The sequence below is a fragment of the Ambystoma mexicanum genome, chromosome 5q (assembly GCF_040938575.1).
Source record: "Ambystoma mexicanum isolate Mex_15411 chromosome 5q, UKY_AmexF1_1, whole genome shotgun sequence".
Classification (NCBI taxonomy): domain Eukaryota; kingdom Metazoa; phylum Chordata; class Amphibia; order Caudata; family Ambystomatidae; genus Ambystoma; species Ambystoma mexicanum.
Window position 1 is genome coordinate 221,613,130 of NC_090933.1, and position 26,340 is coordinate 221,639,469.

Here is a 26,340-nt window from a genome sequence, read left to right on the forward strand (position 1 = left end):
CCAGTTGCCTCCTCCTTGTCCCAGTCTTAAAGGAATATGATTGTGGGGCACTTTGTTTGTGTGAAAGAGGAAAAGACTGACAATAACCTTTGAAGGCAGGGGAGGGGAGGGTTCATTCTGACAAGGGAAAGGGGGATACCATGCCTTACCTCAGTACATACTCTCCCCACTCCCCAAAGTCCCTCCACCCAGGTGATCCTCCCTCACATATCGACCACCAGGGTCACCCTGGCCACCTGAGAGAAAGATCCATGAGGAGTAGATGGGACAATGCGCTCAAGTTCCTCACAGCAGACAAATGGAGTTATGGACAATTCCAATTTTACTTATTTTAAATTAACAAACCTTTTATTTTCTTCAATGTCGGTTCAGATAAAAGTGAAATCTACTGAACATATTCCTCCCTTTAAAGCTGATAACATTTGTTTTCAATCCCACCCGGGCAACCCCTCTGTGAGTTTAAAGTGAGACAGTCAGGTCACCAACCTGGGGAGTGTCTGGTTTCTAAAGGTTAGGCTAAGTCTTAACCATACCAACTACACCTTCTGCCAGGGGTTAGACCAGTCCAGGGAATGTAATTACAAGGAGAAACCCTTTGTTTTCCAAGATGTATGGCATGTACAGAGATAAAGCCACCAGGAATCTATTCCTCAGAGAAGATTGTTTCCACCATTTTGGGTAACTCCCTTCATGCTTTTCTCTGCCCCCCAGCATGACTATCTGTGTCTTGAAGCTTTTGGAAATGCAATTAAGAGGTTAGACACTGTCCCAGGAATTCATCCTCATTGGATTCTAGACATTGGTTTGGAAGCCACCAACCACCTACAATTATTTTTCTATAAATAGAGCAGAAACTCATCACACTCTGGATTTTTGCTGGAGTTGTTGACATCTCAAAGTCCCATTCCGTAGAGTTGAAGGCGTTGATCAAGGGAAGGAGAAAGAGCTTCTCATCACAATCCATGGGGATTAACTGGGTGATCTCCAGCCCTTTAAGATGAGTAGCACTACCCTGGAGATGGATGGGGATGCAGACCTTACTCATACATCAATAATCGAAATGACTCAGGTAGTTGGCAAAAAGGATAACTGTTTTAATATCAATTATCTAAAACAGGGAGTACAAAGGACATCAACGGACGTCTCAGTGCAAATTCTCTCAATGCAGTACAAGAAAAAGCTATCTTTTATAGCAAAAAATCATCATTGATGACGTAAGCATACATATTACTAACGTCATCCTATGTGACAAACTACAAAAACCTATTGGAGAAAGTGATTGGTTCTAAGGGAATGTCTAAGTATACGTTCTATACTAATATGGGACAGTGAATTAAAGTGATTGGTTTCTTGACATCAGATGGGGCAACTAATACCTCCCTTCAAAATGGCCACTATGAACGTCACTAAATTCACAATGCCCATTGGCTCTACAAACTATAGGACCCTTAATTACGTGGTCCCCTACAATTGGTTGGCACTCTAACCTTCGTCAGTACTTTTCCACCTTTGTCTAGCAGTGCGCAGCCTGGACCTCCAGGTGCTGGTGAGCTCGTCTAGAACAGAGCTTCCCACCAATTAGCATAATCTTCTATCATCACCTCAGTGGTCTGCTGGCAATTAAGACTTTGAACTTGTCCTTCGGAGTGTTCTTAGCTCTGGAGAATTTAGGGGAGTGAAGGCACGCTCTTCCCTCATGCGCAGGTGCGATAGTCCTGTTCATCAACTTCATCTGTCCACGTGATTGTAGACCATGATTTCAAACCTTTAGTGTATTAAAAATACTATTTTCTAACAGACCTCTGAAGTCTTCCTTGAACAGGAGCTTGTTCTTTCACATGCTTTTGTATCCAATGTCAGCTCACTCCAGCCTGATACGACCTTGGCTTCTTGGCTTGGCTTTATCGCTCACCCAAACTCGCCTTTCTGAGTTTCACTTTTAATTAATTACTTTTCTTACTGCGACACACTGAAAATGAGGCCTTCCTTTTTTAGTCCAGCTCTGCTATAACACGTAGTGGAAACATCCATCGTTTACTCACTTATGTATATAAGTATATCTTGGTGCATGCAGCAATCTCTTCACTATAAAGCTAGCCTCAATAATACTTTGTCTGCTTGCGTTTCTTTGCATCTGCACACATGTAAAACAGCTTGATATCTTCATCATATCTGTGGCATAAGCTTCTTCACCTTGGTACCAAGATTTTACTTATCCTTGATACTTTCTCGATGCCTTATAGAATATCTTCATTCTCTTGTCTCTGCATCTCTTCTATGTACATCAGCTTGACTCTGCATCATGTCACCATTCGTCTTGGTCATTCATTTGCTCTGCTTCTTCCAGGATTTCATTCAAATGGCCATCATATTTTCTTGTATGCAGGTATTGTTTTCTCAATGGGAACCTTGCTTCCAGGATTCTCTTTGGTATCAGTATTCTTACTGGTACCGCACGTGTCTCACACTCTGGCTACCAACATATAGGTAATATGGGTGACATGGTTGAAGTGGGAGTACTTGGCTCCTTCTCGACAGGGATCATAAGGTACACCAGCTGCAATATTTGGAAGCTTACCTGCAATGGGAAACCCGTTGAGCAGGAAATCACAGTACTGAGAGTGGATGCAGTGTACATGTAGGTACATGTCCATACTTCGCTGGGTGAGGGAAGTGCAGAGAGAATTACAATCTTGACAATGGCATCCCATTATTGGTCCCTAGCAATATTTAAGTCCTAAGATATTAACTCTGGCTTTGCTTTTGCTTAGTATTTTATCATGAAGCATTCAAGACATGTTTGAGACATTGAATGGCCTCCACAACACAGACTGAATTTCCAATCGCCTTCTTTTTCACCCCAAGTCCTGATGCATCTGTCAGGGTTGCAAAGACAGCTAGTGTAGATGCCATGTTCACCCATTTTGCAGCCAAGAAGCCTGATCCAAAGATAAGCATAATAAGACCAGAGGCCATATTAGCAAAGGTTAGCAATTTTAATTTGTTTTGTTTGTTTTACTTTGCATGCACTAAATGCACAGCTTTCTTAACATTTCTGAGTCTTGTAGTTGGGCAAAGCAGGGGCCAGATTATCAAAGCTTTCCGCTGGTGCAAAAGAGTGGAGCAAATACATTTAGCACCGATTTTACTGTTTGGAAAATTGGGACTGGAGCAAACAGGTTCAGCCCCAATTTGTATTATCGAACAAGAAATTCACTGGGACAAAAAAGAAATAGACTGTTTTATTTACAATGTTGGATAAGTAACATGAAAATAAATGTTTTTTTTGGATGTCATGCAGAAAACATAGGGCCTCATTACGAGGTGGGCGGTAAGTGATTACCGGCACCGGTAAGGGCACTGCTGCTGGTAATCCCTTACCGCCCTACTACAAGTTCCCTTTGCGGGTCCTCCCTTAACACCTGGTTTAACCAGGCATTAAGGACGGGACCCGCAAACGGACTTTGGAGCTAATAACGGTACCGCAATTTGCGGTACCGTTATTAGCGCCTTCCCCATTCCCATTGAGCCCTATGGGGGCTCAAATGGGAATGGGGAAGGGCCCTGCTGAATGGGGAATCACCGCCCCCGCCAACCTTGGAATGGGGCGATAATAGCTCCATTCACCAGGGCGGAGTCGGTAAGGATTTGGAGGAAGCCATGGCGCTAATAGTGCCATGGTTACCTCCAGCCTCGTAATGAGGCCCATAGTCCAACAAAAACAGTATGATTTATTTTTGCACCAGTGCAAATGTTTTTAGATAATATAGATTGTGAAAAAATTATTTGCTCCATTGTATATTATCAAAGCATGTGCTCAATTTTTAGAACTCATGCAAATGTTAGATTATCTGGCCCCAGGGAGTGCTTTGTTTATTTTACACACAGAAGAACGAATTAGTCCTCTTCCCCCATTATCGAACCCATGCTGACTGCCCTACATTCCGCCACTGCAGAGGTGGTGCATTGTCTTCTCCCTTTCTTTTTTTTTTGGCTTATGTGTAGAATTCATCACTTCTGTGGAATTGTCACCAGTCACCCCCTCCGCCCCCATAGAAAGTCTATGGGCATCATTCCGACTTTGGAGGTAACCACGCCGCTATTTGCGGCATGGCTGCCTCCAAAATCGTTCCGACTCCGCCCTGGTGAATGGAGTAATTACCGGTCCATTCCAAGGTTGGAGGGACCGGTAATTCCCCATTTACCAGGGCCCTTCCCCATTCCCATTTGACCCCCCCTAGGGCTCAATGGGAATGGGGAAGGCGCTAATAATGGTACCGTAAATTACGGTACCGTTATTATCACTAAAGTCCCTTTGCGGGTCCTCTCCTTAACGCCTGCTAAAAGCAGGCGTTAAGGAAGGACCCGCAAAGGGAACTCGTAGTAGGGCGGTAAGGGTTTAACGGCACCGGTCACGTTACCGGTGACCGCTAACCATTACCGCCCTACTCGGAATGACCCCCTATGACTTTAGGCTGTGACATAAAATGCAAAAGTGCACTGAAGAATAAAACGACAGGTCTTCGAGTAAACTCTTCTCTCTTTCTCTCGCTAGCAGTAGCCAGGGGGTCTAGGTCATGAATAGACTTGAATTCAGGAGTAGGAATTTCAAGAGCTACAGGTTAGGCATGAAGCAATTAAGATTGTAGAGTATATGAGTTGCAAAATTGACAATTTTGTCAAGGGGGAGAAATGTTGAGGAGGAGTCAATAAAAGGTTTGCATTAGTTAAGGGGGAAGTGTATTTTTCAGCAGAATGTTAATTCTAGCATTTCAGAAACAAGTGTACGTGCAATGCCTGCATAGCACATTAATAGTGTGTCATTCATTTGAAAACTTAAGGGAGATAATGCCTGATAAACGCATCTCTTCCATTAAATTGCCAATCTATTGAATTCAGCATAAAAAGAGTTTCCAAACAAAACATGTGCTGTTAATTGGGCACTCTAGCTTAGACAGCCCTTTCACATTTTCATCCTCACACGTAACGTAAACCCACAAATTATTTGCAGGGCTCAAGTCCTAAAAAGAAAATGGGGAGACTCTAACGTACGCATTGGGAAGTGACGTGACAAGAAGTAACCATATCCTTAAGTGTAATATGCACATTTTATTCAATTTGTCTTCCCCAATCTAAGGAAGTGCACAGGACAAATAAACATTTGTCAAAAGAACAGATTTTCCTATAACATTGCTAGCTAAGTATAAAAGGTGTGCACCTTTTATACATTAGAATTTGTAACTTTCTATTTCTTATTTTTTTATTAGGTGTTTTTGGTTTACCAACAAAACATTTTACACCAGATATTATTGTAAAGAAACAAAATTAACTACATATACAATTCATTAATTATTTAAACCAAATGCACAATCCTAATTATACATTTGTCAACATTTCTTTTGCAGTTCACACCATATTGAATATGCCAAATAACTATAAATGATGCATTCACTCAATACAAAAAAGTCCAAAATTGACCAGTTTGAATACGCACAATGGAGCCGATTCATGGAATAATTGTGCGCCGAAATCGGTGGCGCAAGCGAGAAAAATCAAGCACACGCGTACGAATCACACGCAAGCCACTCATGGAAGTCTGTGCACGTGTTTTATCTGGGAGCTGTGCCTAATCCGCGCCTACCCTACACCTCACTGCGACATCCCGAACGCTGTGCGCGACGCCCAGTGCAAAAGCGCACAATGTGTAGCGCACACACCAAAAAGGGGGTGAAACACGCGAAATGGGGAACAACGCGTGAAAATGAGGGCGTAACTGGGGAAGTACTGCTGGGAAATACACGGAACGCCCATACGCTCGCGAACAACATGTATTCATGGAATCGAAAATGGAAAACCTGCGCACACCAAAATACACGCACAGGCGTAAAAACGTCTGCCACACGAAAGCAGGCAGAAGCGCCCCCGCGCCATATAAAAGTGTGCGCTAACAACAAACACGCATATACAGCTACGATGAATGTCCCATTTCTCGCAGCAGTGATCGTGTGACACCGCAGGAGGAGGAGAATAGCCAGGACCCACTTTTTTTTGCCCAGGACCAGCCTTTTTGGGATGCCTGATTACCAGGTCTATGGCAGGTATAGGCTTCCACCTCATATCACCCTAGACCTGGTCACTGAGTGGGAAGATGACCTCACATCACCCACCTTGTGCTCCCAAGCACTGAGCCCCTTGGAAAAGGTGCTCAATGTACTGCATTTTATGGCCACTGGGTCATTTCAGCAGACAACTTCCATGTTTGGGGCTTCTCACAGGCCACACAGTCACGCTGCCTACACCAGGTGTTGGCAATCATGACTGCACTCCCCTCAGTCCGCAGGCACATATACAAGCCCAGAACACCCAAAAGGTGACACACTTCCCCAAAGTGCTTAGTGCCATAGATTGCACACATGTGGCCCTACATCCACCTAGGGCCACTGAGAACATCTACCGCAACCGCAAGCATTGGCATTCCATCAACGTACAGGTTGCATGCGATGCCCAGGGAATCATCACCTCTGTCTATGCAAACTATCATGGGTCTACCCATGACAGTTCCATATACAGAATGTCCGCCCTGAGCCGGGCTCTGGAAGCTGGGAAGCACGGCAACACATGATTCATCAGTGAGTAGAAATGCCTGTGCACATGCATGCATGTCACACACAGACAAATACAGAAACCTAACTAATGACAACCATCATTACCCCCCCAGGGGACAGTGCCTACCCTCTGAGCCCCCACATGATGATGCCAATACGGAACCCCACCACACCACCCCAGGTAAGATACAACGCAGCCCATATTGCAACCAGGGCCATAGTGGAGTGCACATTCGGAGTGCTCAAGTCACGCTTCCGCTCCCTTGACTGCTCTGCTGGGCAGCTACTGTATGCACCCCCAGTAGTGCGCAGGATCACTGTGACAGCATATGTCCTGCACAATGTTGCAACACGGTGGGGTGCACCGGTGGACATGGTGGTACCACAACATCCCCAACCACACACAAAGGCGCTGCACATGGGAGGGGAAAGGGCACGTGGCGAGGAAGCCCGGGCCCAGCTTGTGGCCACATATTTCACCTAAACTCCCACCCCTGTGGAGTGCACACAGGCCTGGCACATACCAGGTGACAATCGATGATGACAAAGGGACAGTCAACTGTCACAACCTTACCACCCTGAGAATGTTTCCACGGAAGTGCGACATGGTGTGCATCCCTAGCTACTTAAACATAACCAATCCCGTTTGACCAAAAGGAACACATGCAAGGTGCATATCCCACCATCTACCCTGCAAAACAGGCCATGAAATTCACTGGTATGTCACCCAAACCCTCCCAACCCCCATGACCCCTGTCCTCCATGCCATGGCATGCAACAGCTAAACAGCCAACCAAATGCACAACACATGACACTATCGTCATTAAGTGCTATGTGAAAAAATGTAAACAAGCACAAGACATTCACAACGGACATGGAACTTGATAAACTCACTGGCAAAAATCTCCCACAAATACAAAGGGGGTCTTCATGAGTATGGCGGTATGACATGGACGGTGTCGGTACGTCACTGGCACCGTCCATACCGTACTGCCATATTACGAGTAACCCTGGTGGGTGCCTGATGGCCCGCAAGGGCAGACCTTGCGGGCTCTGTGGTGGTTGCCACAGCTGCACCTGCAGCTACCACTACCGGTGGGCCCGTGTCAGCACATGTAACTGACTGTCGGGTCGCAAGGGTGCCAGGGTTGGATGCAACAGCAGCATCACCTGGAGCCGCAGGGGGTGGTGGCATGGCTGCACCAGCAGGTGGCTGGACATCTTGCCCCTGTGGTGCACCCCTGCCTCTTCCCCCTTTGCGGCCACCCAGGCCACCCTGGACTCCACATACTCCCTGGTCACCCCGGCCACGTGCCTGACCACTCCCAACACTGGCAGGATGCCCAGCTGATCCCCCTTAACATTTGGTGGCCTTCTAACCATTGCACGTATGTACTAATGCCAATGGGAGGTGCACTGAACAATTGTCCTGGGCAATTGGGTTGAATGGGGGCAGGGTACGCGATGGTAGACGCACCCTGTGCTCCAGCAAGACTGCCTGTGGACCCTGGGGATAAATGACGGGTCACGCCATGCTCAGGCACCCAAAACAAACCAAGAAAAACACATACACACCCCCTTTAGCCCACGTCCGTGTAAAAAAACCTCACACAGTACACTGTGGCACCCAGGAACGCAAAAAAGTGTACGCGATTAACACACGGGCTGCTATGACCTCAATAAATGGGGTACATGACAAACAGGGGCACCCGCAGTGGGAAAAATAGCGTGCAATAGTGTGCACAACTCACCATCTGCTATGCGTGGAAAAGACATATGCGTAGCCACTGTAACCTCTGAGAAGTAATTGCATGTCAACCCCAAAGTAGGAAAAACACATGCGTCGCTCTCCACGGAAAGCACGTACAGCACGCTGCAGACCCGCATGGACCATTTACACGTGCAGAGGGAAACACCCGCACGCGTTACTTCACTTACGCGCTTACGCGTTAAGGCCCTTTCCTCGCATTACCTGCTGTTTTTTCACATGCTAAATCACTCTGCATTGAGATGGCCACGCGACAACACACGAAAGACCACGCTCCTGCCCAAAAGGCCATTCACCTGCCCCCAGAACCCCAAGCAGCCTCCTATGAGCCATCTGCTGCTGCCAGCTTGCCTGCTGCCAACGTGCCCTGCTATTTGGTGCCTGCACAGAAGCCATAGCCAGGGATCCTGTACCTGAGACCACCTCTGCTGACCCACAAGACTCCCGACTGGTGCACCATCGCTCCTCAGCCCAGCCCTGGGACCAAGTTGCCCACCTACACCTGCCTCTGGGGTTCCCATGTGCGACTCTATACCATCTGGGGCCAATGGCAATCCCCTGTCAGTGAGGCAGAGGGCTGCCAGCTTCACTGAAAATGAAGTTGGCATCCTGGTGGAGCGAGTCCTGGGGAATTATTATGCCCTCTTCTCAAGTCCGCGCCTCATCAGGGATGGACAGAGGAGGATCTGGAAGGACATTGTGGATGCCATCAACGCAGAGGGGGTGGCATCCCGTGCCTACGACCGTGTCCTGAAGTGCTGGGAGGACTTCAGGTCCAGGGCCCTCAGGAAGGCCCGGCACCTCGTTGCTGCTCGTGGAGAAGTGGGGCGCCAGGACCAGCTGACCAACACCCACATGAGGGTCCTGGAGTGCATTAACCCAGCGCTTCACCACCAGGTCCTTGAGATGCAGACCCGTCCGGAGTCGAGTGGTAAGTGTCCATATGTTCATCTCCAGCTTAGTGCATGCTGAGGTGTGTCAGGTGTGTGCACCTTGGACGTATGTCTGTCATGCCTCATGTATGGATGTCTGTGTGCAGGGACATGACAGTGAAGCATGTGAGTCCGGTCAAGTGTGTGCAACGACAATGGTGTGTTTTTAGCAATGCTTGATGTGCACCTGCATGTGACGACGCACACATGATTGCATGCCTGTGTCTGTACCTGGCCATGTCTGTTGTGTGAATCATGGATGCTGATGTCACCCTCATGGACATGCATAGTGTACATGTGCATGTTACTGAGTGGTGAATGTGTGACTGGGAAATGCCATGGATACATGACACACGCGCATCTCAATGCGTGCTTTGACTGTTGTGGCCTAGCTGTCCATGATTGCACTGTGATGGGAGGTGGACACGGACGGATGCATGACTGTGCGGTGGTGTATGTGCATGTGTGTTGCTTGCAAGGACCCGTGTGTTGTGGAAGGTGATGATGGCTATCACATATGACAGTGCCACTCATGTGCATTTGCTTTGTGTCTAGCAGACTTACGTTCAGTAACCTGATGCTTGTGTTCAATGTCTCCCTTTCCACAGCAGCAAGTGAAGAATAGGGCGGAGATGGTGCTGTGGAGCTGAGCGGCGGGATGCCTCCACCGTCCGGAGACGCAAGGCCCAGTCACCCTCCCAGGTTATGGCATCTTCTGGGAGTAAGAGGATTGGTGCCGCGTCCGCCACAACTGCCGCAGCTGCGAGGGGAGGCCCAAGAGGCCAAGGTTGAGAGTGGGCTCCTCGCCAGTGGAAGCGGCAGGTGAGAACCCACAGGGGCAGGACAATGCGGAAGACGGTGTGGAGACATCCAGGTCGGTGGTGGGTGAGGAGGAGGAGGAGGCCGCATTAGATCCACACGTGGGGCCTGGTGGGGGTGATTCCACTGGTGCAAGTGGTGCAGTCCAGGAGCTGTGGCAGGAGGCAGCACAGGTTGCAGCGGAGGTGCGTGTGCGTAATCCTGTCCCTGATTCTGCAACTGCATCTCTCTGCACCAGCAGGGATAACTCATTCCAGGCCTGTCCGCAGGTAAAGGATGTGTTCACATCAACTAACCTTCCTCTACCTGCGGACGAGGCAATCCGTGACAGAGTTGAGCCCGACCTATTCAGTGTCTCGATGCGCACACGCATGGTTCGTGATGATGTGCGTGATTCCAGGAAGCTGTCATGATGCATACCCCCGGGCATCCAGACCACGTCCATCAGCCCCGGGAGCAGGCATCATGTCGCCTTGAGAAAACCCAGCAACCCCTGCTAGGGGCTGTCTGGGTTTAGTCCTGGCACCTATGGTGCCAGGCTCATATGGGACATCAGTCCTGGCGCCTATGGTGCCAGGCTCATAGGTGCACACTTACCTGATGCAGACCATGCTGCAAGAAGATCCAAGCCCATGTGAGGCCTGGAAGGGACTACTTTACCTTCGGGACTATTTTGTTACTCGGTAGTGGTCGGGGAGGAATACCTACCTGGGACTACTTTGGAGGCTATTTAAACCACGCCCGAAGAGCAGCACACGCTTCGCGTTATTCTGCATCCAGCAGCGTAACGCTCACTGTGCCAGCAGTAGCATCCAGCCTTCTGCCACGCCCGTCTCGAAACTGGAGATCCTAGAAAGAAGGAAAGAAGCAAAGGTTAGAACAAGAGCATTACCCGATTTCTTACCTGATTCCGGATTCATCGCATCTTCAAACCAGAGGAAAGACTTTGTTTTAAACGCGTCACATCGCCAGCAGCAGCGGCGCGCCATACTCACTGTTCCAAGCAGCATCTCTTCAATCCGGCGCTGTCTCCATCTTTACATCGCCGAATCCCAGCACCTAAGGGGGACAAGAAACAACAAGGTGAGCAGAGAGAACAGACAGAGATAATCTCTTTAGCCGCCATATGCTTACCTGATTTTACCACCGGAGGTATAATTCTTCAGAACGCCACATCTTCTAATACCGCACCTGTAAGATAAGGAGAAAGAAGCAAGTTTAACCCTTGGCATTATTTACCGGACAGTTTTGGGTAACACAGACCTTTACCGGAGGACTTTCAGCTGTCAATCTTCTTATTGGGTCAAAGCTGCAAGTTAAAAGAGGAATTGGACAGGAGTGAATTCCAGACATTTTGAACTCTTACGAACTATATACTTACGGCTCTTCGCCAGGACCTTTTGGAGTCAGGATTCGTCTACAACTCTTCCACTATCTTCACGCCATTGAAGTAACTGGTCATCAACGTGCTTGTGCGTGCTTCGCGGGATGGAGGGCTCATCCTTCAACAATATAAGGTGAGATTGCTGAGAGTGAGCTTCAGTGGTGATTAGTGGGGAGGACAGTGGGGGTGCTATCACTTGAATCCACAAGTGGCTAAATCTATCTCTCCACTTGTAGGAGAATATTTCTATGGGCAAAGCAGACAAGATTAGGAGGACAGATCCAGTCAGTCATCGCTGCACTACCCATCACGTGGGTGGAGGCCGCAGCAGTCCAGGTCCCACCGACGCCCCTTTGGGAGCCAGGTGAGCGTAACAGAACGCAAAGACTATCTATAAATCCCCACCCGGGCATTATGGAAACCTCAGAAACCGACCAACTGGCACAACTATTGGGGGAACTTAGGGCGGAAGTGCACTCCGCTTGCCAAGAGACTAATGCCCTCAGAAGAGAACTAATTGTATCGAAGGAGCGCACAGATGATCTTGCTAGACAACTGCTGCAAACTCAAGCTGGACAAGCACCCCTACCTGGTTCCGGGGGAAACCCAGCTCCTGTGTTATCGAGTAACCCTGTGCAAATAAACCTACCAGGAAATATTCCATTAGCTCCACCCTAACGCTTTGCCGGAGATCCCAAAAGGTTCGCTGTGTTTTTGAACCAATGCCGCTTGCACTTTTTATGCAGACCAGGAGCCTTCCCAAACGATCAAGCCAAGGTAGCCTTTGTATTATCATATCTCAGTGACAGTGCAGCTGATTGGTCAATTCCACTAGTTACTCAGGATGACCCATTTCTTCGAGATTTGCAGGGCTTTGAAACGAGCATGGAAAGACTATTTGCCCGGCACTCTCAAGGATAGGCCCTGGATAACGAACTTTTGTCGCTACGACAGGGTAACCAGGAGATGCTAACCTATATCACAACCTTCAATAGATTGATAGTGGAAACCAGATGGCCTGAGGAAAAACGATTTACATTGTTTCATCGTGGACTTCGGGGAGAACTTAAAGACGTCTTGGCTCAAGTTGTGAACCCACCTCAGGATTGCACAGAGTTTATAGACTTAGTGGTCCAGCTGGATCATCGACTCCAGAATAGAAAGGCTGATCGAGCTAAGTTCGAAAATCGGGTATTGGTTAAATCCAACGTTGCCCCCAAAGGAACAGATGCATCAGAACCTATGCAAATCGGGTGAGTCAAAGGACCCTTAACTCAAAAGAAAAGGGAAAGAAGAAGACAGATGCAATTGTGTCTGTACTGTGGAACCTCAGGACATTTTCTATGGGACTGCCCTATAAAACCACCCAAGAAGGTGGTAGGAGTTGCTGATAAAAGTCCAAAAGAGCCTGATTCAGAAAACGACCACGCCCGACAAGCGTAGAGGTCCGCTTGCCGAGCTTAAAGAAGGACACTCAGACCTCGCATCTGATCATACCAATGGTCCTAATTGATCCTAGACAACCCTCACGTATGCACGCAGTAAGGGTATACATTTATAGCGGGGCCGTAGGAAACTATATGGACCACGAATTGGCTTCCAGGATGAATCTACCTCTCTGCCGAAAAACCACCTCAGATGTCATCACCACAGTCGATGGAACTGAAATAGCCTCTGGGCCTGTAACTCATTCCACCGCAGAGATGACACTATTGGGTCAGGATCGGCATCAAGAGAGTATTGTGTTTGATCTAATCAAAGCCCCACAGTTCCAAATAATACTGGGGATACCTTGGTTGGAAACACATAATCCTTGTATTGATTGGCGAGAGAAGAGAATAACCTTCCCGGATTGGGCACCAACCTGTTACCCAAAGAAAAATCAGAACGCAGGCCTGGCCACAGTAACCACAGCAGTCATGCAACTACCTCCAGAATACCAAGAATTCCAGGATGTCTTCCAAAAGGAACAGGCAAACACCTTACCTCCTCACAGATCGTACGATTGTCAAATTGATCTCATACCCGGTGCACAACCCCCTTGTAGCAAGATCTATGCCCTTACGGAACCTGAGAACCTTCACCTACGACAATACTTAGACAAGTACCTTGCCAATGGCTTTATTCGCCCTTCCAAGTCTCCTGTATCCTCAGATTTGTTCTTCGGGTCAAAAAAGGATGGTGACCTTAGAACGTGCATAGACTACCGCGCACTAAATCAGATTACGGTAAAAAACCAGTACCCATGCCTCTGATCCCCGAACTACTAGACCAAGTAAAGGATGCTTGTATATACACTAAGTTAGATCTCCAAGAGGCATATCATCTGGTACGTGTAAAGAAAGGAGACGAATGGAAGACGGCCTTTCGTACCAAGTACGGTTTGTTCGAGTATCAGGTGATGCCCTTCGGGTTGTGCAATGCACCAGCAGCCTTCCAGTATTTTATGAACGATGTCTTTCGTGAACTCATTGACGTCTGTGTTGTCGTATACATAGACAATATCCTTGTGTACTCCTCCTCAGAATCAGACCAAGTTAAGCACGCATGTGCAGTCCTTGAGAAATTACGCCAGCAGAAGTTATATGCAAAATTGGAAAAATGTGTTTTTCATGTTACGGAAGTTGAATTCCTTGGATTTATCTTGACTCCAAAAGGAGTCCGAATGGACTCACGAAAGGTGGATGCAATTCTCAAGTGGCCATCACCTAGTTCAGTTAAAGGGGTGCAAAGCATGCTCGGATTTGCCAATTTCTACCGCAGATTCATTCCGGACTTCTCACATGTTGTACATCCCATCACAGCACTTTTGCGAAAGAACAAACGTTTCTTGTGGACCGAAGAGGCTGAAAAGGCCTTCCAAGAGCTGAAAGCGAAATTCACGTCTGCGTCTGTCTTAAAGCATCCGCGCTCAGTGCTTCCATACATAGTGGAAACTGATGCATCCAGTTTAGCCATGGGAGCTGTCCTGTCCCAGAAGGATCCTGAAACTGGTCAACTTCACCCAGTGGCATTTTGGTCCAGAAAGTTCTCGGCACTTGAGTCAAACTATGCGGGTTACCGATAAAGAGTTATTAGCCATCAAATCTGCCTTTAAGGCTTGGCGACACTATCATCTCGGTGACAGGCATACCATTACTGTAATCACCGATCACCGGAACTTGCAGTATCTAAAAACAGCCAAAGCCCAATCATTGTGCCAACTTCGATGGGCATTATTCTTTGCCGAATTCGATTTTGTGATCAGTTATCGACCAGGCTGTAAAAATGGCAAGGCAGATGCCTTATCCCCAATAGGAATGGAAGAAGCATATGCGAACCCGGAGCCGGTGCCTATAATTTCTGAACAAAGAATTCTTGGCATAACTACTTTACAGACACTAGAAGAAATTCATTTAAAAATCCAACAACTCTTCAATCCAGCAGCTCTGCTGGACTGTGTAAAGAAAGGCCCGGATTACTCAGTCATCAATGACCTACCCTACTATCAAGGACGACTATTTCTACCACACAAGGAATTACAGGAACTTGTCATCTCCAATTATCATGATTCCCTAATGGAAGGTCTCCCAGGTATCGACAAAACCGAAGCCAAAATTAAGAGACATTCTGGTGGCCCACCTGGCGAAAAGATATAAAGTCATTTGTGATGTTTTGCGGCATTTGCGCCCAAAACAAGAGTCAGAAGAAAAAACCAGCTGGCCTTTTACAACCTTTGGATATTCCACCTACACCATGGCACACCTTATCTTTAGACTTTATTACTGATCTACCTCCATGTAATGGATTTAACACCATTCTAGTTATCGTGTATCTTTTTTCCAAGATGGCCCACTTTATTCCTTTGAAGGGATTACCTTCTGCTTCAGTCCTGGCCAAGGAGTTCCTCAAAAACATCGTTCGAATACACGGGTTTCCTTTTGTATTGGTCTCTGACCGAGGTAGTCAATTCATTTCACATTTTTGGAAGAAATGTTGCCAATTGGTGCAAATCGACGTAAGGTTATCAACCAGTCACCATCCCCAGACCGATGGTCAGACGGAGAGGACCAACCAGACCCTTGATCAGTACCTTTGTTGCATGCTTCACCAGACCGAAAGTAATTGGAAAGATATTTTATGGATTTCCGAATATGCATACAATAACTCTGTACATTCAGGAACCGGACAAAGCCCCTTTATACCATATATGGACACCACCCTCGAACCTCAGAACTCGATTCGCCTCAGCACTTAGAAATGCCTGCAGTTAGTCATTTACATTCTACTATTACACAAGCCTTCAAAGAAGCGACAGAACATTTGAAGCAAGCAAAAGAGAAATACAAGAAAAATGCTGATCTACATAGAAGTGAAACTCCACAGTACCAAATTGGAGATCAGTTTTGGCTAGCTACCAAACAAATACCTCTGAAAGGAACTCAGACTTTTAATCCTAGATATTTGGGACCTTACACCATTAAGGCCATTATCAACCCGGTGGCCGTCAAACTGGAATTACCCTCCAATATGCGAATTCATCCTGTCTTTCATGTTCCCTTTTAAAACCAGTTCAACCAGGAACAAGATTAACCAAACCACCAGATCCTATCTTGATAGATGGAGAACCTGAATTCGAGGTGAAAAACATCCTGGACTCCAAGGTGGTTAAATCAAAACTTTTTTACTTAATCGATTGGAAAGGTTACGGGCCACAGGAAAGGTCATGGGAGCCTAGTGACCACGTTCATGCACCACGATTAGTGAAGAGATTCCATCGGGACTTCCCAGACAAACCAGGACCAAGGGGAGGAACGACTTTAGGAGGGGCCTTGAGGGGGAGTGCTGTCATGATGCATACCCCCGGGCATCCAGACCACGTCCATCAGCCCCAGGAGCAGGCATCATGTCACCTTGAGAAAACCCAGCAACCCCTGCTAGGGGCTGTCTGGTTTCAGTCCTGGCGCCTATGGCGCCAGGCTCAAATGGGACATCAGTCCTGGTGCCATAGGCGCCAGGCTCATAGGTGCACACTTACCTAATGCAGACCATGCTGCAAGAAGATCCAAGCCCATGTGAGGCCTGGAAGGGACTACTTTACCTTAGGGACTATTTTGTTACTCGGTTGTGGTCGGGGAGGAATACCTACCTGGGGCTACTATGGAGGCTATTTAAACAATGTCCAAAGAGCAGCACACGCTTCGTGTTATTCTGCATCCAGAAGCATAACGCTCGCCGTGCCAGCAGCAGCATCCAACCTTCTGGCAAGCCCGCCTCGAACCTGGAGCACCTAGAAAGAAGGAAAGAAGCAAAGGTTAGAACAAGAGTATTACCTGATTTCTTACCTGATTCCGGATTCATCGCATCTTCAAACCAGAGGAAAGACTTTGTTTTAAATGCGTTGCATCGCCAGCAGCAGCGCCGCGCCATACTCACCATTCCACGCAGCATCTCTTCGATCCGGCGCTGTCTCCATCTTTACATCGCCGAATCCCGGTACCTAAGAGGTACAAGAAACAACAAGGTGAGCAGAGAGAACAGACAGAGACAATCTCTTTAGCCGCCATATGCTTACCTGATTTTACCGCCAGAAGCATAATTCTTCAGAACGCCACATCTTCTAATGCCGCACCTGTAAGATAAGGAGAAAGCAGCAAGTTTAACCCTTGGCATTGTTTACCGGACAGTTTTGGGTAACACAGACTTTTACCGAAGCGTTTTCAGCTGTCAATCTTCTTATTGGGTCAAAGCTGCAAGATAAAAGAGGAATTGGACAGGAGTGAATTCCAGACATTTTGAACTCTTACAAACTCTCTTCGCCAGGACCTTTTGGAATCAGGATTCATCTACAACTCTTCCAATATCTTCAGGCCAGTGAAGTAACTGGTCATCAACACGGCTCTGCGTGCTTCGCAGGATGGAAGGCTCATCCTTCAAGAATATAAGGTGAGATTGCTGAGAGTGAGCTTCAGTGGTTATTAGTGGAGAGGACAGTGGGGGTGCTATCACTTGAATCCACAAGTGGCTAAATCTATCTCTCCACTTGTAGGAGAATATTTCTACGGGCAAAGCAGACAAACGACCGACGCCCCTGTGGGAGCCAGGTGAGCGTAACAGAAGGACAACGCACATCATCATGAACAGCTGTGTGCCATCTTGAACTAGCTAGGACGACCCATTGTCGCAGGGTTCCTCCATGTGCTGGCCGCTCTTGCAACTGTCTCCTCCTCTGCGCCCACTATCCGCCAGACGTCCTCCATGCCGTCTTCTGGCCCAGATGCCACCAGGGCACCCTGTGGACCTGCCTCATCCACCGTGGCCAGGTTGGTGGAGGTCACATCCCTGCCACAGTCGGGAGTCAGAGGTTCAGCAGAGGTGGTCACTCAAGCAACAGGATTCCTGGCAATGGAGGATATGCAGGCAACCTCCAGCAGGGCATGTCCACGACAGCCCCGGGGGTCGTCAGCATCCCGGAGCCAGTCGTGGTGGCGCAGGCAGATGACATCAAGGCAGCAGCACCAGGCTCGACGTAGGAGGCATCTGGACTCGGGGCATACAACGTCACAGGGGCAGGCATCGCCCGAAGGGCTGGAGGACCCTGGACTATGTGTGTTTTGCGTGTGGCAGCGGATGTGCCTGGGCCAGTAAATGGATGCAGAGCAGCGGTGGGCAGAGAGGGCACGGCTCACCATGGTCAGGGTGGAGAACTCCATGGGGCTGGCATTGTGCTGGGCACAGTTTCTCGAGTAGACTCGCAGGGAGTTGGTGGAGGGCATGTTGGCGCCCCTGTAAGCCCTCGAGGACAGAGCCCAGTTCCGCCTCCGGGAAATAGATTAGGAGTTAGATGATGCCCTGGCCAAGACTCTTGGTAAGAATGGTGAGCCGTAGGACTAGATCGCCACCATTGTATATAGTTTATTTGGCTTAGGTTTCCTTTCATTTTATTTTTATTTTGGATTCGATGGACATTGATCCACTTTTTGTACATAGTTGTATTTTGTAGGGTTTTTACTAGGTTTCATTTGGTTTTGGGGTCATGGACCCTAAGAACATTAATTGTCAATAGTACTGGAACTGAGGATTTTTTTCTTTTATGTTTTTCACACCCATGATGGAATGTTTTTTTATTTTTTTATTTACCCTTTGGATTCTGATTTTTTGTTTGTGGACATGGACCACTCCTAGGATTTACTTTTTCTTGGGATCACCGTTTTTATGGATTTTGCATTTCATTTATGTTCACATTCATTTGTTTTTCCTTGGCATTGTTGCTTTTGGTTTGGTTGATTTAATTTTTTAATACATTTTCATCAGTTCACATATTTGTGTTGTCTGCTTTCATTAGTTTTGTGCATGTGTCAGTCGTCATTGCCTCCATTATGTGTCGCTTCTGTGTGGCCATTTTGGGCATGTATTTTGGTGCATGCATGTGTGCTTCTGTGAATGACATGCCATGGAGCCTGTACTGGGAAGTGGGGACAATGTATGGGTGTGGAGTTGCACTGTGGGAGAGCAGCGTGGGGTGGCATTTGGGTGGACATTTGCTACACGCATTTATGTTGTGAAAAGGTGTTGGTTGGGTCGACATGAGTGGGGGCCTACTGGCAGGTGCCCGTCACTGGTGGGGGGACATGAGTCGGGGCCTACTGGCAGGTGTCTGTCACTGGTGGGGGTACATGGATCGGGGCATGCTGGCAGGTGCCCATCACTGGAGGGGGACATGGGTCAGGGCTTGCATATTCATGATGCCATGTGGGCTGCCTGCGGGGCATGGCTAGGGGTGTTGGGTGGTGCCCTGTGGTTTGGGATGCCTGTGGGGCATGGTCAGGGGTGTTGGGTGGTGCCCTGTGGTGTGGGCTGCCTACGAGTCATGGTCAGGGGTGATGGGCTGCCTGCGGGGCATGGGGAGAGGGGCCACCCCACAGCCAAACCGCGTGAAAAGCGCTCTTGTGTACCCCGGAATACACGTACCGCGCTCGCACCAGCCAACTCACGTGAAAAGCACACTCACGTACCACAGAATACACGTACCATGCTCACACCAGCCAAATCACGTGAAAAGCGCACTCGCGTACCGGAGAATACACGTACCCCGCTCACGCCAGCCAAATCGCGTGAAAAGCGATTCATATATGTTTCATATGCTTTGAGTGGACCCTAAGTGAATTACTGTAAGAACATATTTGAAGTACAAGTCTACAAATATAGTACTTCGTACTATAGTATAGTGAATTCTTAGTTCCTGGCTGTTACTGGCCTAGATCTATCAGTAAAGGAAAAAAGAGTGAGCCAGACATGTGATGTCATCAGTGATGTCATCAATGACATTTGTGATGTCATATTTGATGTCCTGGGTGTTAGTCTTAGCAGTGCACGGTGGTGGAGAGAGTTATGGTTGCTTAGCTTACCATAACTGGTGAATTTCAGGGGGTTTTCGGTATTACTTTGAACCATAATGTCCCTTTAACAACATTTTTTTACTGCATTTCATAGGTTTTTAGTGGCACAACTTAACCATAACCTCCCTTTATCAACGTTCTTTTACTGAATATACATTTTCATAGAGTGAATTTGATATATGTTTACTAGGATTCCCTTACTTTATATACATGTAACATAGAACATGCTGAACCCCCTGTTAGTGATTTTGATGTCCGCGGACTGTGCGTATGCCCGCGAATGGACTCGGACAACATCAACACTACCCAAATACTCAGGGGCTATCTTGTATTGTTCTATCATGCCATATAAACACTGCACAAGTTCAAAAAGCAGCAAAAAAACATATTATATGTAATAATAAATAATAAGTGAACCTATACATCTGACACATCAACCATCCATTTAAATACCATATGTAGTAAAATGGAATATACCAAAACAAAAAAGATATGCCTCCAACATAATTACCTCACAGAAACTGCAGAGCTAGAAGCAACAGTAGACCTACACCACAGTACGAATACAATTTACCAAACTAGTAAGTAAACTTCATTTTTCTTATATATTTCTAAACCTTTTGTATTAGATACACTAAAATTAATATATTTTTGTTTTTCACACAGAAATGTGCAGTACTTTGGAATGGCTTCAGGAAAATTTTCCACACTTCTCTATATAAGCAAATTAATAATCATTACTTTATGTGTACTTAACATATATATATTTATTTTCAACATACCATACAAACATTGAAAATAATACACCAAAAGACACATTGACTCTGCAACACATGAAACAGAAAATGGACATGCTCAAGGAAAATTTCAATGATTTGAAACAGTTTGTTGAGGACCAAATAAAAGAAAAAATTAAATACCATTGTCCCACATGTACCTGTTCCCCCTCTCCATGTCCTAGTCAACTATACCCAAACTCTCAACACCAAGACAAATGTTTTGATGAGACGTCCATCCCTTCATCCCCTCCCATCCATCCTTTCCAAACCCGTAAATCCCCTATATTTGTATCAGCTTCTGCTTCCCCCGCTCTTTCATAAATTGTGTATATGTATATAATAAAAAAGTATTATGTTTCTTTTAATGAAATCCTTTGTGTTTTATTTTTTTTAAAAAGCAGTTAAAATGTCCACGGAGAGTGCGCCTGTCAGGAATGTCCGTAATTAACAAAATGGGGATGTCCTAAGGACACTATACCTGTCCGTACCGTTCGCAACCAAGATGGAACTGTTCTTAGAACACACCCGGTGTCCAGGATGTCCATAACTGAACAAAATGGAGGAATCCTAAGGACAATATACCTGTCTGTACCTTCTGCAGCCAAGTGGAAACTGTCCTAAGAAGACGTGCGGTGTCTGGGATGTCCGTAGTCAAACAAAATGGAGGTGTCCTAAGGACACTATACCTGTCTGTACAGTCTGCAGAACATCTACGCACATGCGCACCACACCCGTAAGTCCTGCGAACATCGCGCCTGTCCGTAACTGTCCGTCTCACTTATGTTACACTTTTAATTTGTTTGAGGACCCGAACACTGTCCGTAGAACACCCACGCGCATGCGCACAACCGTTCCCATGGATTTAGTGTCCTGCGGACACCCGTTCCCTTTGCGGAAGTGTTCCCGACGTCATCATGTGACCACACCCATGGTGAGCGTGTGTCCTAATTTGCGGACACTGTCCGGTTCCCCAACATTTGAAAAGAACTTTTTCAGACAATCCAAATTATTTTACAGTAAAAATTCACCATTGCACATGTCCCAAACAATGACCCTGGATTTCCACATACTTTTTGGAACTTTTTGACCTTTTTTGGGTGTTCGATCTGTTCGTGAAACTCACCACTTCACCCCTATAAAAGGCCATACCCCGGAGCTGATCTTCATTGTACTTCTGGCTATTGCAAACTGACTTTTGCTGCCTTTTCTGCTCTTACTGAGATTATCTCATCAACCCTGATGGCATCCATGGCTTCTGTTGCTACATCTGCCTCAGCACCACCCCCAAGCCCTCCACCACCACCACCTCCCCACCACCTCCCCAAGGACCTGCAGAGGGGAACAGCCATGAGGATGTAGATAACAAGGATGAAGAGAATGAGATCGAGGAACTCCCTACAACCAGCACTCGCAGGGAGTCTTGGGTGTGGCGGTTGTTTACCATTCATGGTAATGTACCAAAAGCATGTGCGAACAAGGTCACCTGCAAACAGGCAAAATGGTGCTGAGTCATGGGAGACGTGGTTCGTACAGCTTTGGTACGACATCCATGAAGCAACACCTAACGTTGTTCCACAGTGGGGACATTCGCAAGGTTGTACCTTGTGATAAACGTAGTAGGTTGAGTTCCTCTACAGCATCCTCGTTTCCTGCTCCTCTCACCACAAGAAACACTCCTGTGGGAGAGCGCATCCCTCCAGCTGCTTCACAGGCCATTTGCGATGCTGTTGACCCTTACCTTTTGAGGGTCACAATATTGTTTATGTACTGCAACTCAGTACTCTGCAGGGGGAGAGTCTTCAAAGTGCTTTCAAGACTACTGTCACGGAGCACCAGAAGACCTGCTATCTACCTCTCTCCAGCTGCCCTTTCTTATCTCAGTGGTTGGTGTCCCTTCCTTACCCTCCTTTCCCCTCCTCTCCTAGTGTGTCGTGTGTAAAAAACAAAAAAATATATCAAACAACAAAAATCCAAAAAAGGCTCTTTTCAGAGTCACCTTTCACATTTTAAAAATAAAAGTGGCAAATAAACAGTGCAGGGCCCTGTGCATTTTTTGGAAGTCCACAGACAGTCCTAGGACATATAAAGTTTTAGGGTGCTGCCCTTGCAAAACCAATGTACTTTTCTCTGGGAGGAAGCGGTGGCTCTGAAAAGAGCCTTTTGGTGGTGTTTTAGTGTTTTCGAAAAACCTGAAATCGTCAACATCTACATCAAAATAGATGACTGTAATTCCAATAAAGGTTGCAATGCATTTTGTATATTTCTCATAAGAATCTGATTGCCAGCATTGGTAAGATGGACTCCATCTCTGCGAAAAATGTATGTGCTACGAAACATAATATTTTCATTGTGAAAAAAGGACATGCCAAAATCTCTTAGAAAGATAGAAACAGCCTCATTGACATTGCACCTCGCTTTCTCCATTTGTGGACCAAGTGAAGAAGAACGCAGCCACATTTTTCTTTGCGCAATACGAGAAAAAATTAGTTGGGAATTTGGAAACATGTCCATGACCTTCCCAAGTCCTTCTTTCATTGCGAATTGCAAAGAAATTCCAGACACATGTCCTAAACTGTTCCCTCCACAATGAATTATTATTATGTCTGGATGATGCTCTGTCTCTAAAGTAGCACAGAGAGGTACCAAGTACAGCCACTTCATTCCATGCACTCCATGCCAGTGCACTTCCACATGAGGAAATCCAAGATCTGCAGCTACTCCACAACGTTCTGCATGCACCTCCAACCAATGTATCCATGAGTCTCCCAAAATCCAGATAATCTGTTTTCGGAAACACACAGCCATAGCTATCTGTTCTACTTTCAGGAAAAAGACGTTCTGACAAAATCTCTCCTTACACAACACACCCAGTAAACTTTACTGACCAATCCCTAGCTCCGCTCATTCTCATTTGCATGTCTCTCCACTCCAGAATCCCCGTATGTAATACGCGCTGGCCGCGGACTACCGCCATGTCCGCGGACATATCGAAAATCTTAGCGTGGTGAATGTAAATTTAAATAGTGTGCCCCATTTCCCCTTTGAGGTTGGTTCTGAAAAGAGCCATTTTTTTGTATTTTTTGCAGATGCCTGACAGACAACTGTTATTTTGTATTTTTTGGGGGGGTTTCTTCTTACTTTACTACTACAATCTTCACATAACCTTCTCAAAATAAACCTTACATTCCAAAACAGCATGGCATTTCCCAAAAAAGATAAGGAAATGCCATCTTCTTCAAAATAAACAGCTTTACTCGAATCAATATTCCCATTATTACAGAAAAACATACCAGCTCTAAGCATGAAAGCAGACATGCCTCGGTTGACTGCACAACTAGCAATGTTTTGCTGAGGACAAAAAACAGAACTATTTTCCCATATTGCACTAGGTGGTAATCCAGAAAAAATTACTTTTGCATTTGGAAGGATGTTCATTACTGCTTGAACCAACTGTTCCAAATCTGCCAACAAAGTAGGGGCACTGACGTAGCCCAAATGGAAAGCACCATAGTGCAAAACTACCAGATGGGGACTGTTCATCCTGCCCTTATCTTCACTAACTTGTAGAATTCGCTCTACATTGCAATCAGGCACAGTGCTCCACACCACCTCCACTCCTTTAACATCGAAATTGTTTTCCACATGCCTACATTGAGCATACTGCTGTAAAGCATGCACAAAGATATCTGCGAGCACCAACACCCTGACTGTCTCCACCTCTGCCATCTTCATTACACACAATCTCTTTCTACACAAATCCACAACATCAACATCTGATTGGCTGATCAATACAGTCCCCTTTCCATACTGGATTTGCTAGAAAACCCCAGATGTGGCACGCCCTATCCGCGAACAGCCGCGGTGTCCGCACGGCGCATAACTCTTACCAGCCCTTCTACCCTTTTCACATCACTCTCGGTGCCATTCCCTCATTGGATACAGCTAAGCAGTCACACAACCATCCACCAATCACATCAAAGACCTCTACATCTAACTCCATCTTCAGAGTTCCACACTTCAAATGTACTGTTGATCACTCTGAGTGAAAGTCTCATATCATTGGAAAGCACCTACTACAAAAACTACTCTACAACTCTCCAAGATTTCTACTTACAGCTGCATTCATATCCACATGCATGAATACAAACTATAGGTATTCATATTTTATTCACTGTACATGTACAACTCTTATGAATCCATATAAACAGAGTAATGCCACTAAACCCACATAACCTATACAGACATACCAACCCTCCCGATTTAGGCACGAGACTCCGGATTTTTCATTGAAAAATTCCACTATTTTTTACTATCTCCCATCTAAATTAATGCTAGTCCCAATGCAATCCTATGGGAAAAATAAATGTTCCCGATATTATATTCACAGTACATGCATACATGCCAACCCTCCCGATTTAGGCGGGAGACACCCAATTTCATTATCAAAAATGTTGCTGTTTTGTACTGCCTCCCTCATAAAATAATTCTAATCCCAATGCATTCTAATGGGGAAATTCAGCTCTCCCGATTGCTCAGAGAGAATCTCCCTCCCAGCTTCTACAAAATGTTGGCATGTATGTACATGTACAACTCTTATGAATGCATATAAACAGAGTAATACCACTAAACCTGCATAACCTATAAAATGAATTTATTGAATTTTTTCCCATCTACTATAATCAACTGTCACTTCCAAACCTGTCTGCTATCTACAACACACCTTTAAAAAAAGAAGTGAATTTCATACACTTAAAATTCTACTCATTTGCAAAGCATGTTGAACTCACATATTGTAAATAAAATATGAAGGCTGCACATAGTCAAATGAAATGCATGCATACACTTTGTTCAGATATCAAACAAGAATACTACTACAAAAACATAAAAATCAACGTCTACAACCAACTGTTAACAACAGTGCTATAAACACACAAAATTACTAACTTCTTTCTTTTACAATTGCAGTGAATACCACTCTCCTGAAAATCAGCAGCATCCGAACTACAAACAACATACCCGAAGAAACCTGCTTATTCCACAAAAAAAGAGTAACTACAATAATACCTTAATATTCTTACTGTTCCTTAAACACACTGTGTGGTTCATTCATGTAATTTGCACACCAAATAAAACTGAGATTTCTGAACCATTCTGCCCACAAATCCCCATTTATTAAACAGGGATTAGCAGGCAGAATGGCACACAAATCCCCATTTTCTGGAACACAAATAACATACTCAACCCCTAGAATGTTAGTATTACAAAACAAAGAACTGTTTTAATTTTATAACATTAGCTTTACTATTAATGCTTCTCCTCACTACTTGCTCACTTTCTACTCTCATCTGAACCGCAGTTTAGTAACACACAAATAGAAGAATAGCCTTCCCAACTAATTGTAGCTGCCCAAAGCACAATCACACACCACCACATACATCTTTCCATCATACTCAGATACTCATGCACACAGCACACATATATTGCAGAACGGCCAAACCCATACCTTATTTTTTTTTTCAACAGACCCCAAAGAATGCCTACCAAAAAGCAAGTCTGTAGAAAGCAACGCAGAAGTAGAGCAAATCAAAATAAAAGTGTCCAAAATAAGCATCCATCTATACCAGAATTTGTACAAAAAGTTCAAAGAAAACAGCTAATACAGTCATTTAGCGAAA